General features: G+C 38.9%; 1 protein-coding gene across 17 annotated transcripts in view; it reads left to right on the plus strand.

The window, feature by feature from the left end:
• Positions 1-20,501, plus strand: part of baz2ba (bromodomain adjacent to zinc finger domain, 2Ba) — a 250,780-nt gene that overhangs the window by 28,011 nt on the left and 202,268 nt on the right. For all 17 annotated transcript variants that reach the window (XR_009511572.1, XM_059966477.1, XM_059966482.1 and 14 more), the window contains exon 2: positions 8,698-8,810. The gene's annotated coding sequence lies outside the window, so the exon portion shown is untranslated. The remainder of the gene's footprint in view (positions 1-8,697; positions 8,811-20,501) is intronic.

Raw genomic sequence — 20,501 nt, forward strand, 5'->3', positions numbered from 1 at the left:
TCAAGTGGTGGGGGGGCTGTTAGGGGGTTGTCAACAGAAATTAATCCTCATTTCCACTGTCTTGATTGCATTAAGCCTCCAATTTGTTATGACCACATCCTGCTGCAAGACAGTCTACCTCTTTTTGGTAGCAGGTCACATCATTATTAGAGATGAGACCAACTACAGATGTGTCATTTACAAACTTAAGGACTTAAATGGATTTGTCTGTGGAGATATAGTCATTTGTACGAAGTGAGAACAGGAGGGGTGAAAGAATACACATTGGATTGGACAAGTAGGAGTCCAGCTTTACATACTGCTTCCTTCCTGTCAGGAAATTTGTCATCCTCTGACAGATGCTGTAGGGTACAGCTCGCTGGGTTAGCTTGCTGTGGAGCAACTCCGGAGCAATAGTGTTGAAGGGAAGGCTAAAACCGACAAACAAGATCCTCACATAGGTGTTGGGGGAAGTCCAAATGTTGAAGAATGTAGTGAAGGCCCAAGAACTGCATATTTAACTGAACGATTTGCTCTATAAGCAGACAGTAGCACGTCAAGAAGAGGATCAGTAATGGATTTAAGGTAGCTCAACATCTGAGTTCAAATTTTTTCATATTACTGAACTCAAAGTGACTGGTCTATAATTAGATCCAGTGATCTTGTCTTTCTTGGGAACTGGAATGATAGGTAGTAACTTGAAATTCCGTTGGGCATCTATGATTCTTCCAGGAGGAGGCAATGAGTTCTTGGTAATAAATCACTCTTTGGGAAGAAATGTATGCTTGTTAGTTCTTAGCGAGTTGGCAATTGTAATGTGGTTTGGTTTTCTTTTTAGAAGATGGTTATTGCCTGGAATTTTTGTGCCATGAATATTATTTGTTGATTTGGAAACAAATTGGCTCATTCTCTGTTTAATGGCCCCGATTTTGCTGTACTCAGGCATGGACTGCTTCATTTGCTGAGGAGTTGTGACTGAGGCTAAGCACTGTACAATCATCAGTGAACAATCACTTTTTCCTTTGACAGAAGGAAGATATGTCAAGCAGCTGAAAATAGTTTGAATGTTATGCTCTGATTTCCAAGTGGGTTCACATCAAATTGATGCTGCTGCAATCCTTTCCTTAATCTTTACTGACTAGAAGTCTTTCTAGTTCCATAGATCCATTGTGTAATACAAAATACCACATATTTGTAGGATGATTCAACTTCCTAATACTAGGAAAGTTTCTACATTAAAAGATTAGCCTTTGCTAATAAAATATTGCATGCAAGGTTCTCAACATTGGGCAATTTTTTACTTTTAGATTAGAAATTTATTTAATGTACTCAAAGTAAATGATAATCTGTCAAATTTAAGGTTGATAATCGATCCCATTCAATAATTAGGTGAGCACAGCTATAAACTGATTTGTGAACATTGATAGCTATGAATTGGAATATTTTGTTAAGAGATAATGAAGCTTTTAAATATATTTTTAAACATTTTCAAGCAATTGTATGTTGGAGAGGCAGTGATGTTATAATTATTACAAAATTCTATGTTATATTCGAAGATTTCTAAGCAAGTTGGCCTTGCTTGCAAAATGAATCCTCTTGTCTTTGTGGAGTTCAGTCTCCTCTAGGGCATCCCTTTAGTTTTAGGATTGGAGTGTGGGATTTCCCAAATTGACTTTTATTTTTCCTTGTTGATTAATGGTTCCCCAGAAGTGAGAAATCACAGCTGAAATTTATGGGCTGGCTGTGTGACTAAGAGCAAAGTTTACACACTTTTGGGTAAAATAACACCATAAGATATAGGAGCAGAAGTAGGCAATTCAGCCCATTGGGTCTGCACCATCATTTAATCAATTCTTCCAGTCATCTCCACTTCCCTGTCATCTCCCCATACCCTTTGATGCCCTGGCTAACCAAGAACCTATCTTTCTCTGCCTTAAATACACCCAATGACTTGGCCTCCACAGCCTCTCGTGGTAACAGATTCCACAGATTTACCACCCTCTGACTAAAGTAATTTCTCCGCATCTCTGTTCTAAATGGAGGTCCTTCAATCCTGAAGTTGTGTTCTTGTCCCAGACTCCCATACCATGGGAAATGACTTTGCCATATCAAATCTGTTCAGGCTTTTTAATAATCAGAATGTTTCTATGAGATTCCCCCTCATTCTCCTGAATTCCAGAGAATACAGACCAAGGGTTGCCAGACGTTCCTCATACGGTAACCCTTTCATTCCTGGAATCATTCTTGTAAATGTTCTCTGAACCTCTCCAATATCAGTATATCCTTTCTAAAATAAGGAGCCCCAAACTGTACACAATACTCCAAGTATGTGGAAAAAGCCTGCTGGAACGTCAGTGTATCTTCTGGCAACATATTCTCCAATAAGAAATTGGTGACTTATGTATTTAATTCTTTTGGGGTGGGGGGGGGGAGTGCTGAACTATCATGGTGGAAATCAGGTTAAGTCAAAGTAAAAATTATTAACTATATACTACCTTGAAATTTATTTTCTTGCAGACATTTACAAAAGAAAGAAATATTTGAGTTTACGAAAAACTGTATATAAAGACTGACCAATGTGCAAAAGACAAATTATGCAAATAAAAATACTGCGAACCTGAGTTGTAGAGTCTTTAAAAGTGAGTCTGTAGGCTGTAGAATCAGTTCAGAGTTGAGTGAAGTTATTCACACCAGTTCAGGAGCCTGATGGTTGTAGAGTAATAACTGTTACTGGTGATGTGGAACCCAAGGCTTCTGTACGTCCTGTCCCATGGTAGTAGTGAGAAGAAAGCCTGGCCTGGATGGTGGGAGACCTTTATGATGGATGCTGCTTTATTGTGTTAGTGTTCTCTGCAAATATGCTCAATGGTGAAGGGTCTTGGTCCGAAATGTTGACTGTACACTTTTCCTATAGAATCTGCCTGACCTGCTGAGTTCCTCCAGCATTTTGTCTGCGTTGTTTCAATGGTGGGGAGGTGTTTGCCCTTGATGGACTAGGCTGTATCCATCACTTCTGTGGACTTCTCTCTTCCTGGGCATTGGTGTCTCCATTCCAGGCTGTGATGCAGCCAGTGCATTCACAGAATGTGATTTTGGTGACAAGCCAAACTTGCACAGAGCTCTAAGAAAGTAAAGGTACTGTCATGCCTCTTGGGTGCTGGTCCAAGAAATAATTCTCTGATATGTTAACACCAAGGAATTTAAAGTTGCTGACCCTCTCCAACTCTGATCTACCAGTGAGAAGTTATTGTTGTGGCACAATTCAGATGTATTTTCAAACTTCCTCCTACATGCCAATTTGTCAAAACATTTGATTTGGTCAACAGTGGTGTTGTTAGCAAACTTAAATAAGGCATTGGAGCTATACTTAGCCACACAATCATAGGTAAAAGGGAGTAGACCAGGGGACTAAGCTCCCTGACAGTGGTTGTAGAGGAGATGTTTTTGCCAATCTGAACTGACTGGAATCTACAAGTGAGAAAATAGAGGATGCAGTTACACAGGGAGGTATCAAGGCCTGGGTCTGGAGTGTATTGATTGGTTTGTGGAGATGAAAGTGTTGAATGCGGAACTGAGTGAAGAGCTAAAGAAATAGCATCTGCATTGACCTGTTGTGATGGTTTTCAGATTGGAGCTGATCCAGGTCACTCCCCAGGCAGGAGATGATATACTTCCCAACCAGCATCTTGAAGCATTTCATCACGATGGATGTAAGTGCTACTGGACGATAGTCATGTTCTTGGGCACTGGTATAATTGAAGCCTGCTTGAAGTATGTGGGTACCTCAATGTCAAGAGCTTGAAGATGACTGTAAACACTTTAGCCAGTTGATTACCATGGGTTTTAATACCCTGTTACGTATGCTGTCTTGCCAGAGGCTTTCTGTGGATTTACCCACAGAGGATGCTGTCACATTGGTCTCAGAGACTGAAATCAGTGCCGTCAGGGGTTGTGGAAGTTCATGAGGTGCCTCTATATTTTGTCGGTCAAATCAAGTATAAGAGGCTTTGAGCTCATCTGCGAGTGAAACCATGTGGTCATTTATGTTGCTTGGTTTTGCTTTGCAGGAGGGGTTGGTACTCGAGCCTTGCTATAGTTGTTGAACATCCTTCTGTGTTTCAAGTTTGGTCTGGAATTGCCACTTTATCTGTGAAATGGCTATCCAGAGATCATACTTTCTTGTACTTTCCTGGGTCAGCAGTCCTGAACGCTACTAATCTAGCCCTTTCCAAATTGTACATCTCTTGGTTCATCCAAGGTTTCTGTTTGGGAAAGACTTTGAATGACTTTGTGGGGACAAACTCTTCCAGGAGTGACTTTATAAAATTTGTGATAGTACTGGTATATTCATTCAGGCCCTCTGAGTCCTTAAACATGGCCCAGTCCATTGACTCAAACCATTCCCATTGCAGCTCCTTTGCCTGCTTTGACCACCTCTTTGTTGTCCTGATGGAACTCTCCAGAGTGAGGCCTATTGTATATTTGCATGTGTCTGGGGTAGAATTTGAAAGGACTGGCAGTAGTCATTATTGACTTCCATAGTGGTATAGCAGAGGTATAGTTTATTTTTTAAAAAATGTGGGTGCTGGATGAAGACCCTGCACCAAAGAATGCTTGTGACAAGGGCTGAGGACTGAATCATAACAACACGTACTTGAAGGTGCTATTTTTGATGCAGTCATTTTTAAGTCTCATTGAATAAGACCTTGTATTTCTTCTGCATGGGTCAATCCATCCTGTTTGAGTTTGCATTTGGGGATTCCCAGGGATGGGTGTCTGCATACATAACTGTGCCATGTCCATAGTGGACTCCTGAATGATTTTGCTACTTTGTGATAGGTGCATTTATTACCTCTTGCTTTCAGCAACTGGCTTTCTGTTGAAATCATTTACTTCTCGGCACATGAACCAACTTGTTCATTGTGACACTAGTAGGCCATTGAGCCCATGCCAGCTGCCAGCAGACCAATCCGAGGCCCTTTCCCTCCAGCCCTGCAACACGTGCTCGCTCATATGCCTGTACAACAACCCTTTTGTTTTCCTTTCATTTTGTTTTGCCACTTACCTTTTGAAAGAGACAATCTATAGTAGTCAAATCTACCAGAATCCAAAGGCACCCTATTTGGCCACGGTGAGAATATGCCAAGAATGTTTCACATAAAGCTTCCAAACAGTTGCATGTTTCGTGTTTTGGTGTGTTGCCTTGGAGAAAGTAAATGCAGATTGAACAACTCCATTGAATATGTAAGAGTGACCCTAAATTTCCAATGCTTATCACTTTTCCATTTTTCACTTTCCTACTAAATTCCAGTGAAGCCAAAAATTGACTCAAGGAGTAATTACATCTTCTGTTAAGGTTTGCGGCTTGTGAGACATTTTATTAACTTTGACTGTTTCCGATTACCAGCCATCCCTGTTTGTATCAAAACTGGCTAATCCAAATGCAGTGTCATCCACATGTAATCTTAGTTTATCTTTAGCTCTTTCCAGATGCTACCTGATCTATTTATTTGTACTGAAGACTTAAATTATTCAAAGTATTTACTTACAGTGGCATGCAAAAGTTTGGGCACCCCGGTCAAAATTTCTGTTCCTGTGAATAGTTAAGTGAGTAGAAGATGAACTGATCTCCAAAAGTTGTAAGTTAAAGATGAAACATTCTTTTCAACATTTTAAGCAAGATTAGTGTATTATTTTTGTTTTCTACAATTTTAGAGTGGGAGGAAAATGGAAAGGAGCACCATGCAAAAGTTCAGGCACCCTAAGAGATTTGAGCTCTCAGATAACTTTTACAAGGTAATTAAGGTCTCAGACCTTAATTACCTTGTTAGGGCTATGGCTTGTTCACAGTCATCATTAGGAAAGGCCAGGTGATGCAAATTTCAAAGCTTTATTAACACCCTGACTCCTCAAACCTTGTCCCGGCAATCAGCAGCCACGGACTCCTCTAAGCAGCTGTCTAGCACTCTGAAAATTAAAATAAATGATCCCCACAAAGCAGGAGAAGGCTATAAGAAGATAGCAAAGCGTTTTCAGGTAGCTGTTTCCTCAGTTCGTAATGTAATTAAGAAATGGCAGTTAACAGGAACGGTGGAGGTCTGGAAGACCAAGAAAACTTTCTGTGAGAACTGCTCGTAGGATTGTTAGAAAGGCTAATCAAAACCCCCATTTGACTGCAAAAGACCTTCAGGAAGATTTAGCAGACTCTGGAGTGATGGTGCACTGTTCTGCTGTGCAGCGACACCTGCACAAACATGACCTTCATGGAAGAGTCATCAGAAGAATACCTTTCCTACATCCTCACCACAAAATTCAGCGTCAGAAGTTTGCAAAGGAACATCTAAATAAGCCTGATGCATTTTAGAAACAAATCCTGTGGACTGAAGAAGTTAAAATAGAATTTTCTGGCTGCTATGAGCAAAGGTATGTTTGGAGAAAAAAGGGTGTAGAATTTCATGTGAGAACACCTCTCCAACTGTTAAGCACAGGGGAGGATTGATCATGCTTTGTTGCAGCCAGTGGCATGGGGACATTTCACTGGTAGAGGGAAGAATGAGTTCAATTAAATACCAGCAAATTCTGGAAGCAAACATAACGCCATCTGTTTTAAAAAAAAAGCTGAAGATGAAAAGAGGATGGCTTCTACAACAGGATAATGATCCTAAATACAACTCAAAATCCACAATGGACTACCTCAAGAGGTGCAAGCTGAAGGTTTTGCCATGGTCCTCACAGTCCCCGACCTAAACATCATTGAAAATCTGTGGATAGACCTCGAGCAGTGCATGCAAGACGGCCCAAGAATCTCACAGAACTAGAAGCCTTTTGCAAGGAAGAATGGGTGAAAATCCCCCAGACAAGAACTGAAAGACTCTTAGCTGGCAACAGAAAGTGTTTATAAGCTGTGATATTTGCTAAAGGGAGTGTTACTAAGTACTGACCATGCAGGGTGTCCAAACGTTTGCTTCAGGCCCTTTTCCTTTTTTATTATTTTGAAACTGTAGAAGATGCAAATAAAGTAATCTTGCTTAAAATATTAAAGAAATGTGTCATCTTTAACTTTATGCCTTTTGGAAATCAGGTCATTTTTTAACTCGCTTTATTCACATCTTTTTTACATCTTTTATTCACAGTAACAGAAATTTTGACCAGGGAGTGCCCAAACTTTTGCATGCCACTGTATATAGCTTAACTACATGTTATACATTGGCAGAGACTTTGCTCCATGCATGTATGCAAGTTTTCAATAATTGTTTTGAAATCATACTTCCAATTTGAGAATAACATGCCTGTGCTTCCTTAGAAGTTTTAAGATTTGGCATGACATCTAAAACTTTGAGAAACTTATATTGATGTGTGGTGGAGAGTTTGACTGACTGCATCACAGCTGGGCATGGAAACACCAATATAGATGAACGTAAAATCCTATAAAAAGTAGTGCATATGGTCCAGTCCATCATGGGTAAAGCTCTTTCTGCCATTAAGCATATCTACACAGAACGTTGTTGCAGGAAAGTAGCATCCATCATCAGGGAACCCCACTACCCAGATCATTCTCTTTTCTTGATTCTGCCATCAGGAAGGAGGTTTAGGAACTTCAGTACCACCAGGATCAGGATTGGTTATTATCCCTCAACCATCAAACACTTGAAATAGAGGGGATAACTTCACTCAGCATCACTTGCCTCATCACTGAACTGTTCCACAACCTATGGGCTCAATTTTAAGGACTCTTATCTCATGTTCTCTATTGATTTGCTTATTTATTTATTATTATTTCTTCTGTTCTTTTTTCTTGTATTTACGGTTTGTTGTCTTTTGCCCACTGGTGTCTGCCCTGTTGGAGCGGTCTTTCATTCTATTAACGTTATTGGACATTGAGTATGCCATCAAGAAAATGAATCTCAGGGTTGTATATGGTGACATATGTACTTTGATCATTTCCTTTGAATGTTCCTACTTGATATTGGCTCAGGACTTGAAGTATACTTGCAAGATGTTAGTTTAAAATAACATCAGGGTTGATTTAAACCTCTCATTCACTTGAAAAGTGAAAAGTACCACCCATTTAGAAATTGTGGTTCTCGGTTGTGTACGCAGAAAATCTCATCAAATTTTTAGAGATATTGTGGTGCATCTGAAATGTGGCTTCCTTGCATGTGTAGCAGCCGTGGTTCATTTCTGATGTCTGGTGTCAAGTTTGCACATTCTGTCTGTGACCATGTGGGTTTCTTCTCACTACTGCTGTTTCCTCCCATATTCCAAAGATGTGCTAGTAGGTTATCCCTTGTACATTGGTGCAATCTGGATGTGGTGGGGAAAAGTTGATGGTAATCGTGTTTGATAGTTGATGCAAACTCAGTGGGCCAAAGGATCTGTTACTATCCTGTTTATGATTACATGACTAATTCTGAAACATGATTTATGCAGCTGTCTTTCAATTATGACCTTGTATTATGAGGCAGTTCAGTTGAAGGTTCTTGTAATGTATTCTTGCGTTTTAAATTTTCCTCAGTAAATGTAGGTGCACTAATGTTCGTAAACAATGTTTTATTTGATTATTTACTGAGGACAAGATGTTTCATGTAACTTAATAACTGACTTTAAAGTAAGTAAATAGTTGAGGTATTCACATGAGAAATCAGATAATGTTGGTAGTTAATTTGTAGCTTAAAATAACATGAAATGAATCATTCTCCATTTTTGGGTTTTTCTCAGGTGCAAGTACCACCAGTAAAGTGATCATCCTGTCGTCCAAATGAGAGTGGACAATTCAGTTCTGATTGGTGTGATGTGCATTAAACAACACTAAGAGAGCATCTTGAATAGTGGTGAGTTTCCAGACTGTGAATAACTAATTGATGTTTTATCTTTTAATATTTAATGTCTGTTGACAAAGTAAACATTGGAAGTTTTACCTCTTCAAGCAGATTTTTAGGTAATCAAATGTTTTTGTCTTAATGTGTTCAAAAACCAAACTTTAACATTGAACAAATGTTTCTCAATATTAATGTTTTTGAGTTTTATTCATCTTGAATTCATGACAAAATGGTTTTGATCTTGAAGCTGTAAATTGGCTATGTATTATGCAGTTCTTTCCTCCTTTTGTAGCTTCATCATTCGTGCTTTTTTCCTTCATGAGCCAGGGTTTTCATTCTATTTCCCACCACCTTTTGTAATATCAACAAATTCCTCACTGAGTCTGTGGTTACACTACTAAATTTAAGACATAAAATCACATTTGTATAATCCTGTGTGATGTATCGATATCCTTTTTATAGTTTAGGAGCTCAGATTTACTCATGAGTACAGTGGCCTAGTTATGGCCAAGCAGGCAAATGTTGATAATACTTAATTCATCATGGTTAGCTGAAAAAAGAATTCAATATTATCAGGTACATATGGGCAGACCGGCACCTGAAAATGCTGCTGATCTTTCTGAAAATGCAATTTGTTTATAATATAATTGAGGCGGGGATACTTGTTCCTTTCCTACTTGTCGTGTTCACTCACTGATAACTACTGATGAGGCCTGAAGCCAGGAGATGGGACAAAGCTGGAACTTGAAATATTCCTTTATTCATTAAACCCTATCAATTACAAATCTCAAAACTCAAATGTACATCTCAAAGCATGGCTATTTAAATGGTTTACCCAAAGAAAACATTCAAGACATTGATTGGAGCAATCAGGTAAGTTAGCTTGGGATTGGTTGTTAGCTGACCAATGGGTGTTTTTTTTTGGCTCACCCTAACACTAATCATATTTCAATTCTTGACTATACATGACTTTAGATGGTCTCAGGCTAACTAGCATGAGCAATTTGTTTTTCTGTGTTCCCATCAGTCCTAAACTAAAACTTAAATGTATTCTGAATCCCAGTGATTCACACCTTGAGCAATTTTATAAATGGTTGTTCCATTATGGGTAAATTCTCAAGATGCTTATTATATCTGATTAATTGATAATTTTTGTATGAACTATTAGCTTTGATTAGCCGATAAACAATAAAAATTTAGATAAATCCAAACTTTAATTGTGTATGTCTACTCTCAACATTCCAAAAACTCAGTTTTGGTTGGGAAGTGCATTTCCTTGTATTTATGCTGCTAAATTCTGGAATTCTGGCTGCCCTCTCAAGCGCCTGAATGCAGAAGTTCTGAACTCACTGGCTTCTACGCTAACCTTTTCTTGACTGTGCTGTAACTTCGTACTCCTTGTGCTACTCAGCACTGGATCATAGAGTTGTGACACTCAGCCAGCATTAAGGATGAGGAATCCACTCACAAACACTTGAGATTCTGCAGAAGCTGAAAATCCAGAGTAATGCACAGAATGCTTGAGGAACTCAGCAGGTCAGGCAGCATCTATAGCAGAGCATAACCAGTCAATGTTTTGGGTTGAGACCCTATCCTGGTGAAGGGTCTTGGCTTGAAACATCAACTTTCTCTCCCCTCAATAGATGCTGCCTGACTTGCTGAGTTCCTCCTGCATTTTGTGTGTTGCTCAGGAATCAACTCGTATTACCTACGCCAGGTGAGACCAGACACAGGATCAACAATAGCATTCATTTGTATTTAAAGGAACTGCTCCAAAGGGCAATAGTTAATTTTGGGTTACTTTTCTTTCTTTCTTCCATGGCCTTCCTTCTATTACATTGCCCCTTCTCTAGCCCTGTATCTCTTTCTCCTTTCTTCCCCGCCACACCCCCCCCCCCCCCCCCCGGTTTCATCTATTACCATTTATAGCGGGGCATAACCAGCCAATGTTTTGGGGTGAAACCCTATCCTGGTGAAGACCCTATCCTTCCTCTCCTCCCCTCCCCACTTTCTTACTCTGACTCCTCATTTTTTCTAGTCTGGTGAAGGGTCTCGGCCTGAAATGTTGACTGTATCCTCTTTTTTTTCATAGATGCTGCCTTGCCTGCTGAATTCTTCCAGTGTTTTGTATGTGTTGTTTGGGTAATTTTTTATTTTTATTTGAATTATTCAGTTTAATTAGGTGCACTTAATTGTTTCTAAATCTGCTAAACTTCTTGGGTTTTTAATCTTGTTTACTTTTAATAATTTTTAAATATTTCAGAAACATTTCTGGTTTTAGACATGTTTAGTAGCTGGCTATATTAACAGGCACAACTCTGCCATTTGTTGAAGTGGCTTTCAACTTTTACATAAGTGTAGTCTTGCCCAAAACCCCACAATAACACTTGATGCCCTTGTGTGCAATGCACTATCATTGTGCAGGACCTCAATTGTTAAAATAAACAGAGTGACTTTTGTCAGGAACTTAACAGTGAAGGTTTGTAAAAGCTAAACCACTCTTGCCATATGGTTTATCAGCAAGAATACTTAGCCGGGCAGCTTGCAGGGAATTAAAGGCCAGTTTGTTAAAATTATCCGCTCAGTTTTAGTATGAAGAGTAATTAATGGTGGCATGTTAAATGAATGTAAATCTGAGGGATAGATTACAAATTTAAAAAGGAGCAAAGGAGTTTGATTACTGGCGCCCGAACCATTAAATGCAAGTGTAGCTGATGCCTGGGTATTCAGACAGATTTTTGCTCGTCACTTTAAACCACTAGATGGGAGTGCTTCATTGTATAATTAATATTCAATAATATTTTTCAAGGTTGTTTGTACTTCAGAATCTACTTAAATATAAAGGCCTATACTGTTGAGTCTTTTGCCAAGCAGAGCCGAGCTTAACTAAAATAGGTTGTGTTTCTTGGTTTCTGGTGGCAATTTATTTCCTATTATTTAACTCAAAGGTGGATTAAAGGTCACCTGGTAAAAACATGTTTTTTAACTGTCCTGAGCTATCATTGACTAAATATGAAGCCAGATTGCTTTATGTCGGTATAAACAAGCAAGCTTGCTTCCAGGATACTAGTGAAACTAAACCGGTTGCACTTTTACACATTTACTTGAACTGTTACAGCAAAACTATGTGTTTGTAAAGGCAATATATACCCACAAAGTGCTGGTAAAACTCAGCAGGTCTGGCATCATCTATGGAAATGAATGAATAGAAGTTTTTGGGTGAGACCTTTCATATTAGTAAAGGCAGTCTTGTGAAAAGAGCAGTGTTTAATTTAAAAAAAAACTAATTTTAGACAGCTATGCAGCGAAGCAACAAGTCACCAAAGCAGAGCAAAACTAGCATTCCTTTTGGAAATTTAACATTTTTTTGAAGGTTAAATAATTTTTAGTTTTTAAGTGCACAATGTGTTTCCATCTTGGTGTTTATATTTTCACTATTTTTATGAAGAAATCAAAGGGTTTCAAAGCCTTTGTATCAATTATTTAAATAGGCTTCCTTTCATTTTATTTAGGAGCTCTTTTTAGTGAGATGAACAAAAAACAAATGTGATGTCTTAGCTGGTGAGCAGTTATGTTCCCTAAAGATGCTAAATTAACTTGCTAATGGAAATATCTTAAACAATCTCTATATGAATGTAATATGATTACCTAAAATGTATACCTTGCTGCAGAAATTTAATTAGTAAAGCTGGAGTGTTAAGTTTTGTATTCTGCATTTCCATAGCTATATCATATAATTTCTCAAAATATATTGGTCTTCACAGCAGACATCAGGAGAAGAATTGTGTATGATTTTCAAAATGCAGCATAAAAATATATAAGATATATATTAGCTATAGGGATATTATATTTTGACATTGTTTTGAAATTTATAAAATATATCACTTCTAGAAATTATAGTTCTAAATATCAACACCAATTTCTTTAATTGCTCCAGCTCCTTTAATAATTTTTTTGCAGTTAAATTTATGGCAGTGAAAAGGTTAGTGTGATGGTATCCCAGCTTGGGGTGTTTCAGAGTTCCATTCCTGTGCCGTGCTGTAAGGAGTCTGTACATCCTCCCTTTGGAATGTGTGGGGTTTCCCTGCGTGCTCTGGTTTCCTCACATAGTCCAAAGATGTACTGGTCATTGTAAATTGACCCATGATTGGGTTAGGGTTAATTGGGTTTGTTGGTGTGGCAAGGCTAGAAGGCCTAGAAGTGCAGATTTGCTATCGCTAAATAAAATAGAAATGAATATTAATTGGATAAGCAATGTTGATATAAGGTGTGGATAAGATGACGAAGAAAGAGTTTGGAAATTTCTGGGCAACAAGATTTTATCTACCTTAATGTTGTTTGTATCGATTGTCAGTGGTTTGGGAGGTTAATTACAGCTTCAATTTTTATTAATAGTCTGGCTTAAATTGTTTTACTGTGAAGTTTATAAATATAAATTAGCTGGTACATTGTGGATATCAATAAAATTGATTCAGTGTGATAGAATATAGAAAGAGCTCAGGTTTCAGGTTAAAGCAGTTAACTTATAATATTGAATTGTTGTAAATGAAAACATTACCAGAAAATATTTACCGGTAGTCATTATGGATCACAGATCCTCACCAGTCTGTGTCTTCAGAACAGGGTGGCGAATATTAGTGAAAAATCATAAGGGAAGAAGTTTATTGAGATGCAAGAATGCAGATGCGGTTATCTGTTGCTGGAAAAAGTTCTATCCTTTGGAATCCAGACCAAAAGTTAACTTTGATTGGGGCATTCCAGATGATTTGTTTGTAATGTAAATGCCATTAGCTAACTTGACAGTTGGGTAATACTGCTGAAAACTTGGGAACAATTTAACTTGTGATACAATAGACTGCAAATACTGGAATCTGGAGCAACAAACAAAGTGCTGGAGGAACTCAGCAGGCCAGGCAGCATCTATAGGAAGAAGTACTGTCAGCGTTTCGGGCTGAGACCCTTCGTCAGGACTAACTGAAAGGAGAGATACTAAGAGATTTGAAAGTAGTGGGGGGAGGGGGAAATGCGAAATGATAGGAGAAGACCGGAGGGGGTTGAATGTTGACTGTCCATTTCCTTCCTCAGTTGCTGCCAGTGTTACTTGACGTGTGCTGGATGAAACACATTTATTGTTTAATTCTGTTCTTGGGAACATAAAACATGTCCTTAGCTTATTTGAAATGCATCTCAGGGTTGTATTCTGCATACATACTTTAAAAATAAATGTACTTGAATCTTTGAAAAACAGCTTGAAGTTATACTTCATTAAAATTTATAAAATGTTGCCTTTTTGTATATTTGTTATGCTGCCTTAGTGAAATCTTCAGCAAAAGTCAGAAACTGAGACAGCACTCTTAGTGACAGTGGTCTTTTAAAAGAATAAGAAACCTGACACAAACTAAAATCACTTGGACTCAATCTAATCCAGAAGTTATTGATTTGGTTGGGGTATGGTCAGTCATTACTGTCAGATTTGTTGGCTGTGATCTATGATGTTAAAGGCAGTGAAGGTTGATCATTTTCTCACAGCTGCCTCCTCTGAGGTCTAACAGCTCAGTGCAGTACAGAGTTAGGCCTTGGGCCTTGGAACTTCCTGGTAGATCTGGCTCAGCTGTTTGCAAGGTAAGTATGTTAAACAATACTGGAAGCCAGTTTGAACAAGTTTAATGAGGTAACATTTTGTAAGTAACAAATAAAAAGGCAAAAAAGCAGAAGAGGCTTCTGATAAAAGAACATTTCAAAGAAACTAAAGGGAACTGTCCTTGAAATGTAGTTGCAAAACATATCAATAATCATTAAGATAAAAAATGATTTTTTAAAACAAATATCAATATTTTCAAGGTTTTTATTTTGTATATTAAGCAGTCAGCATTTTTTTGTGGTTTAAGATGAAAGATTTCAATATTATAAAGTTCCTTGCCTTAAAAACTTGTTTACATTAGTTGGATTTATTTATTGAGACACAGTGTGGAATGGGCCCTTCCAGCCCTTTGAGTTGTGCTGCCCAGCAATCAATGAATTTAATCCAAGCCTAATCATGGGACAATTTACAATGACCAATTAATCTACCAACTGGTATGTCTTTGGACTGGGAGGAAACCGGAGCAGCCAAGGAAACCCAAGTGTAACATACTAACACCTTACAAGCAGCGATGGGATATGAAGCCCGGTCTTCTGCACAGTAAAGCATTGTGCTGACCCCTATGATACAGTGCCTACCAATTTAAACCAATGTAAGTATTCCCTTTATTAACTAGAGTCATGAAATTGTACAGCATGCAAATAGGCTATTCAGCCAAACTTGTCCATGCTAACTAGTGGGCATCTTTCTATATTAATGCTGTCTCTCAGAGCTTTGTTCAGTCTTCTATGCCTGAATGTTTCAGATGCTTATCTGGACATTAAATGTTCTCAGCAGCCCAGCTTCAAGCACTCTCTCTAAGTGCATTCTAAGTACAGGTTTCCCCCGCTATTCGAAGGTAGAGCATTCCTGTGAAACCGTTCGAAAGCTGAAATGGTGTAAATCGAAGAAGCAATTAACATTAATTTATATGGGAAAAATTTTAGAGCATTCCCAGACCCAAAAAATAACCTACCAAATAACACAAAACCTAAAATAACACTAACATATAGTAAAAGCAGGAGTGATTTGATAAATATACACCCTATATAAAGTAGAAATATTGTATGTACAGTGTAGTTTCACTTATCAAACTTGGGAAGACAGCGAGCCAAAGACGATTTGGAGAAAAAAAATCAGTACCGACATGCATGTGCATGTACACACCTACGCACGTACACGCATGCGCAAACAACTGCCCGCACAAGGCTTCACGGTCATTGCAGTCTTTCCTGGGGTAAACACATGTATAAAGTGGGTGTCTTTTTTTCCGTAAAAGCGAAAATCCTCTTTGGTTAGCGAAAACAGGTAACTAATGTAGGTCTTTCGTAACAGCGAGTTGATGTAAATCAAACGTTTGAAAAACGGGGGCCACCTGTACTTGCTACTCTTTAGATGAATAAAGTCTTCTTCATATCCCCTCTAAACATCTTCCCTCTTAGATCTATGTCTCTAGTTTTATTTACCTCTGATTATGGAATCTATACAATCTATGCTTTCATAATTTTGTGTATTTTACTTATGTCCCTTTATATCCTCCTCATTCCAGGGAAAATGAACCTGGTTTCTCCATACTAGTTCCATCTGGGCAACTTCTGGAGAATTGCCCTTGCATTCTTTCTAGTGCTGGCACACTTTTTTTCCCCTACATCATAATGACCAGAACTGCATGCAGTAATCCAGATGAGGTCTGACAAAGGTTGTATAAATTGGGAGAATCACCTCCTTGCTCTCTTCAAACTAATGAAGGGCAGTATTGCATGTATCTTCCTGATCCCATTATCTGTCTGTGTTGTTACCTTCAAAGATATATGGACTTTGAGGTCTGTTTGTTCCTCAAAACTCTCCAAGACCCAACCATTCATGAAATGCATGTCCTATCCTTATTCGTACTCCCAAATGCATTTCTATACATTTATAAGAATTAATCTCCATCTGCCATTTTCAGCTTTTTTCACTAACATGTTAATCCCCCTCTGTCTGAGACTATCAATAGTTGAGTAGTTCTAGTTAATATCAGAGAATGTATACAATACACAGCCTGAAGTTCTTGCTCTTCACAGACATCCACAAAACAGAAGAGTACCCCAAAGAATGAGTGACAGTAAAACTGGTAGAACCACAAAGCCTCCTACTCCCCTCTCTCATGCACAAGCAGCAGCAAAGCATTAACCCTTCCCTCTCCCCCCCACTTATTTCACAAAAAGCATCAGCATCCTCCACCCACCAAGCATACAATGGTGAGGCCCCAAATAAAGACCATGATCTGCAGAACCAACAAAAACTAATCATTACTTGATGCTTCGTGCCACAGGCTCTCTGTCTTTCTCTCTCCCTAATAAAAGGACAGAGGTGTCACACAGCGAGACAATATCTGCCACACTATCAACGATTCCACCTATCTGTGTCATCCTTAAACTTCTACAAGTGTAGTGATCAGGGATATTGGATATGTATCCGATCTCTCACTCCCTGCAGGAGGAGCATTCTACTGTCGCGGCCTCCATAACCTCTGTGATTTATTAACTAAGACAATAAAATAGAGGATATAAAACCTTGTCACTCCTTGCTCTAGTCACCAAAGCCCAATTGTCTTGGGATTTGAACTGACTGTAGAAAGAGAAAAACTGTCCTATAATTAGAAGTTGATCAAAAATACTCATTACAGGATGGGTTTATGGCTATTATCTTCAAACAATTTTAACAATAAAGTATGCATCTCTGCTGCCTGCTTGTTCACAGATACAGAACTTGGAGCTGAGTAGCTGTTAGGGTAGGGTGCAAATGGAAGCCAGGTCCTGGGGCCCAGGACAGAAATCTTGAGTTCTGGGCAAAACCTTTGGAATATTCAAATAGGTAGAATTTCAGTGATTGATTGGGAAGCCCTGCTTAAAAAAAAAATTGAGACTTGGGTTCAAAATCTCAAAAAAAAATTACTTTGATCCCAAGTTTCATTTTTAAGCAGGGAAAGTAGGAGAAGTAAGGTGACACTTCATCTGTCAGTCTATTGAGGTCACCTATTGTACCTTCCAGGTGAGGTGACATTTCACTTGTGAGTCTTTTGGGGTCATCTGCTGTATCTGGTGTCCCCAATGTGGCCTCCTATATATCAGTGAGACCTCATGCAGATTGGGAGACCATTCATTGAGCATCTACACTCCATCCACCAGAAAAAGTGGATAACCCATTGGCCGCCCATTTTAATTTCACTTGCCATTCCCATTCTGACATGCCAGTCCATACCCTCCTCTTCCACCACGATGAGGCCACACTCAGGCTGGAGGACCAACTCCTTGTATTCTGTCTGGGTAGCCTCCCACCTGGTGGCATGAACATTTATTTCTCAAACTTCCGGTGATTTCCCCCTCCCCTTCTCTTTCTCTATTCCTCATTTGCATTTCCCCTCCTCACCTTATCTGCTTAGCTGCCTGTCACTTTCCCCTGGTGCTCTGTTCTCTTCCCTTACTTTCATGGCCTTCTCTCCTTTCCTGTCAGATTCCCCCTTCTCCAGCCCTTTGTCTTTCAATGATTGAGTTCCCAGCTCTTCACCCCTCCCCCTCTCCCAGTTTCACCATCATCTTCTACCTTGTACTACTTCCCTCCCCCACCTTCATAGTCTGACTTCCTATCTCTTTTTCCAGTCCCTATGAAGGGTTTCAGCCCAAAATGTTGACTGTTTACTCTTTTCCATAGATGCTACCTGTCCTGCTGAGTTCCTCCAGCATTTTTGGGTGTATTACTTTGATTTCCAGCATCTGCAGCTATTCTCTCCTTTGTAGATGAGGAATAAGAGCAGATTGTGTCTCTTAGTTCATTCATGCCTTCTGATTTGGATAGAATATGTAAAGTATGGAACAGCACAGTACAGGCCCTTTGGCCCACTATGTTGCATGGACCTTTTAACCTACTCACAGATCAATCTAATGCTTTTCTTCGCAAACCCCTCCATTTTACTTTCATCCATCAAGGAGTCTCGTTAATGTCCTTAATATGTTTGCTTCTACCACTCACCCACCACTTAGTGTTTGTATAAATAAATAAATAGATAGATAAATAACTGCCCTTTCATATTAGCAGTTTCCACCCTGAGAAAAAGGCCCTTGCTGTCTGCTCTATAAATGCCTCTTGTACACCTCTAAGTTGCCCCTCATCCTTTTTTCCAAAGAGAAATACCCTAGCTTGCTCAACCTTTCTTCATAAGAAATGCTTTCTAATCCAGGGGAAGCATCCTGATAAATCTCCTCTGCACCCTCTCTAAAGCTTCCACATTCTTACTATAATGATGCAAACAGAACTGACAGAACAATTCAAATGTTGTCTAACGGGAGGTTTATAGAGCTGCAACAATACCTCTCGGTCTTAAACTCAATCCCCTAACTAATGAAGGCCAATATGCCTTTAAGTTTTAACCGTCCTAGCAACTTGCTCGGCAACTTCGAGGGATCTAACGATGTGGACCCCAAAATCCCTCTGTTCCTCCAGGCTACTAAGAATCATACCATTAACCCTGCATTCTGCCCAGCAAGTTTGACTTTCCAAAGTGTATCACTTCACACTTTTCTGCCAGTTCTGTATCCTATCAATGTTGTAACCTACAATAACCATCTGCATTATGCACAACATCACCAACCTTGTTATCTGCAAACTTCCTAACCCACCTTTTTATTTTCTCATCTAAGTCATTTATAAAAACGACAGAGCACGGGTCCCAAAACAAATCCACTGGCCATCAACCTCTCCAGGTAGAATCTGCTTCATCTACTGTCACCTTCTATGGGCAAGCCAATTCTGAATCCATGCAGCCAAGTTTCCCTGGATCATACCTCCTGACTTTCTGAATGAACCTATCATGGGAAGGTTCATAACAACCCTTGTCGGAAACACCTTACTAAAATCCATATACATTGTGTTCACTGCTCTACCTTCATCAATTCTGCGCATGTTAGCGTGGGATGAAATTTCAAGGTACATCACATAAGGATAACAAAAGTTTTTGATTTAGATACACTTTAAGGTTATCAGATGACTGCTATGTTTTCATAGCTAAGAAGAACAAAGATATATTTTTAACCATGCCCTTCTAGTTTGTTGCTTGTTAGTGATGTAGTGGTATCAACACCGGACTTGAAGGCGAATGGTCCCGGGTTTGAATTCAGCCGTTCCCTTGCACGCTCTGTATCCATGCTGGCTTGAGCTAGCCACACAGCCTTGTTTAAAAAAAACCCAGACAATTGCTAAGAAAATAGCAAAAAAAAACTGCGCCACAAGGCACAGAAAAGAGCAATAACTGGTCCATAGGATATAGCAACAAGATTTACAGCAGCTGCAGGTTTTTTTTTAATCTCAGGTTTAAAGCCACTCAAGTTTTTTTTACATACGTACAGCCATTAATGTAATGAAATAACAAAATTGTAAATAGGAACAGAAGTAAAAAGTAATAAATAATAGTAAATATAAGGCCCACAATCAAATTATAACTTTATAAATTTTGCACTCTTTCCCCTTTTGATCTCCCTATTCTTTCTCTCCATCAAGGAGCATTCCAACAAATGACACTCTTTTTATAGAAATCCTTTTTGCCACACTACAGCAGACACCTTGCATTATTTCCATTTGTTTCTGCCAAACTTTCAGATGGAGGAAACAAAGATTGGCAACTTACAAGACCAACATTTAACCAGATAATTGCCAAACCCCATTTAAAAATTCAATAAGCCTTTATGCCTTGCCATAAAAAGGAAGCTATTCGGCTCTGACCAGAGCTGGCTTGAGTCTTAACAAGAGATAAGCAGGTGGCTTCACATTTTCCTGGTTCTATCTTGACTAGATCCTAATGAGGCCATTTTGAAAATAGATGTGAGTCTGTACAAATGAATTGTACATAACTAATACATATTCATTCTTTCACTTGCTATATTCTCAAAGGCACGCACTCATCCACACAGGTCTTGATGAAATCAACGTCAACTGTGGCATATTTTTTCAAATTTGAAGATGAATCCCTAAATATTGTCCAGTCCACTGACTCAAAGCAGTCCCTTAAGCGCTCCTTTGCCTTCCTTAGGCATGGTTTGTTGGTCCTA

This window comes from Hypanus sabinus, chromosome 4, assembly GCF_030144855.1.
Source record: "Hypanus sabinus isolate sHypSab1 chromosome 4, sHypSab1.hap1, whole genome shotgun sequence".
NCBI classification, from domain to species: domain Eukaryota; kingdom Metazoa; phylum Chordata; class Chondrichthyes; order Myliobatiformes; family Dasyatidae; genus Hypanus; species Hypanus sabinus.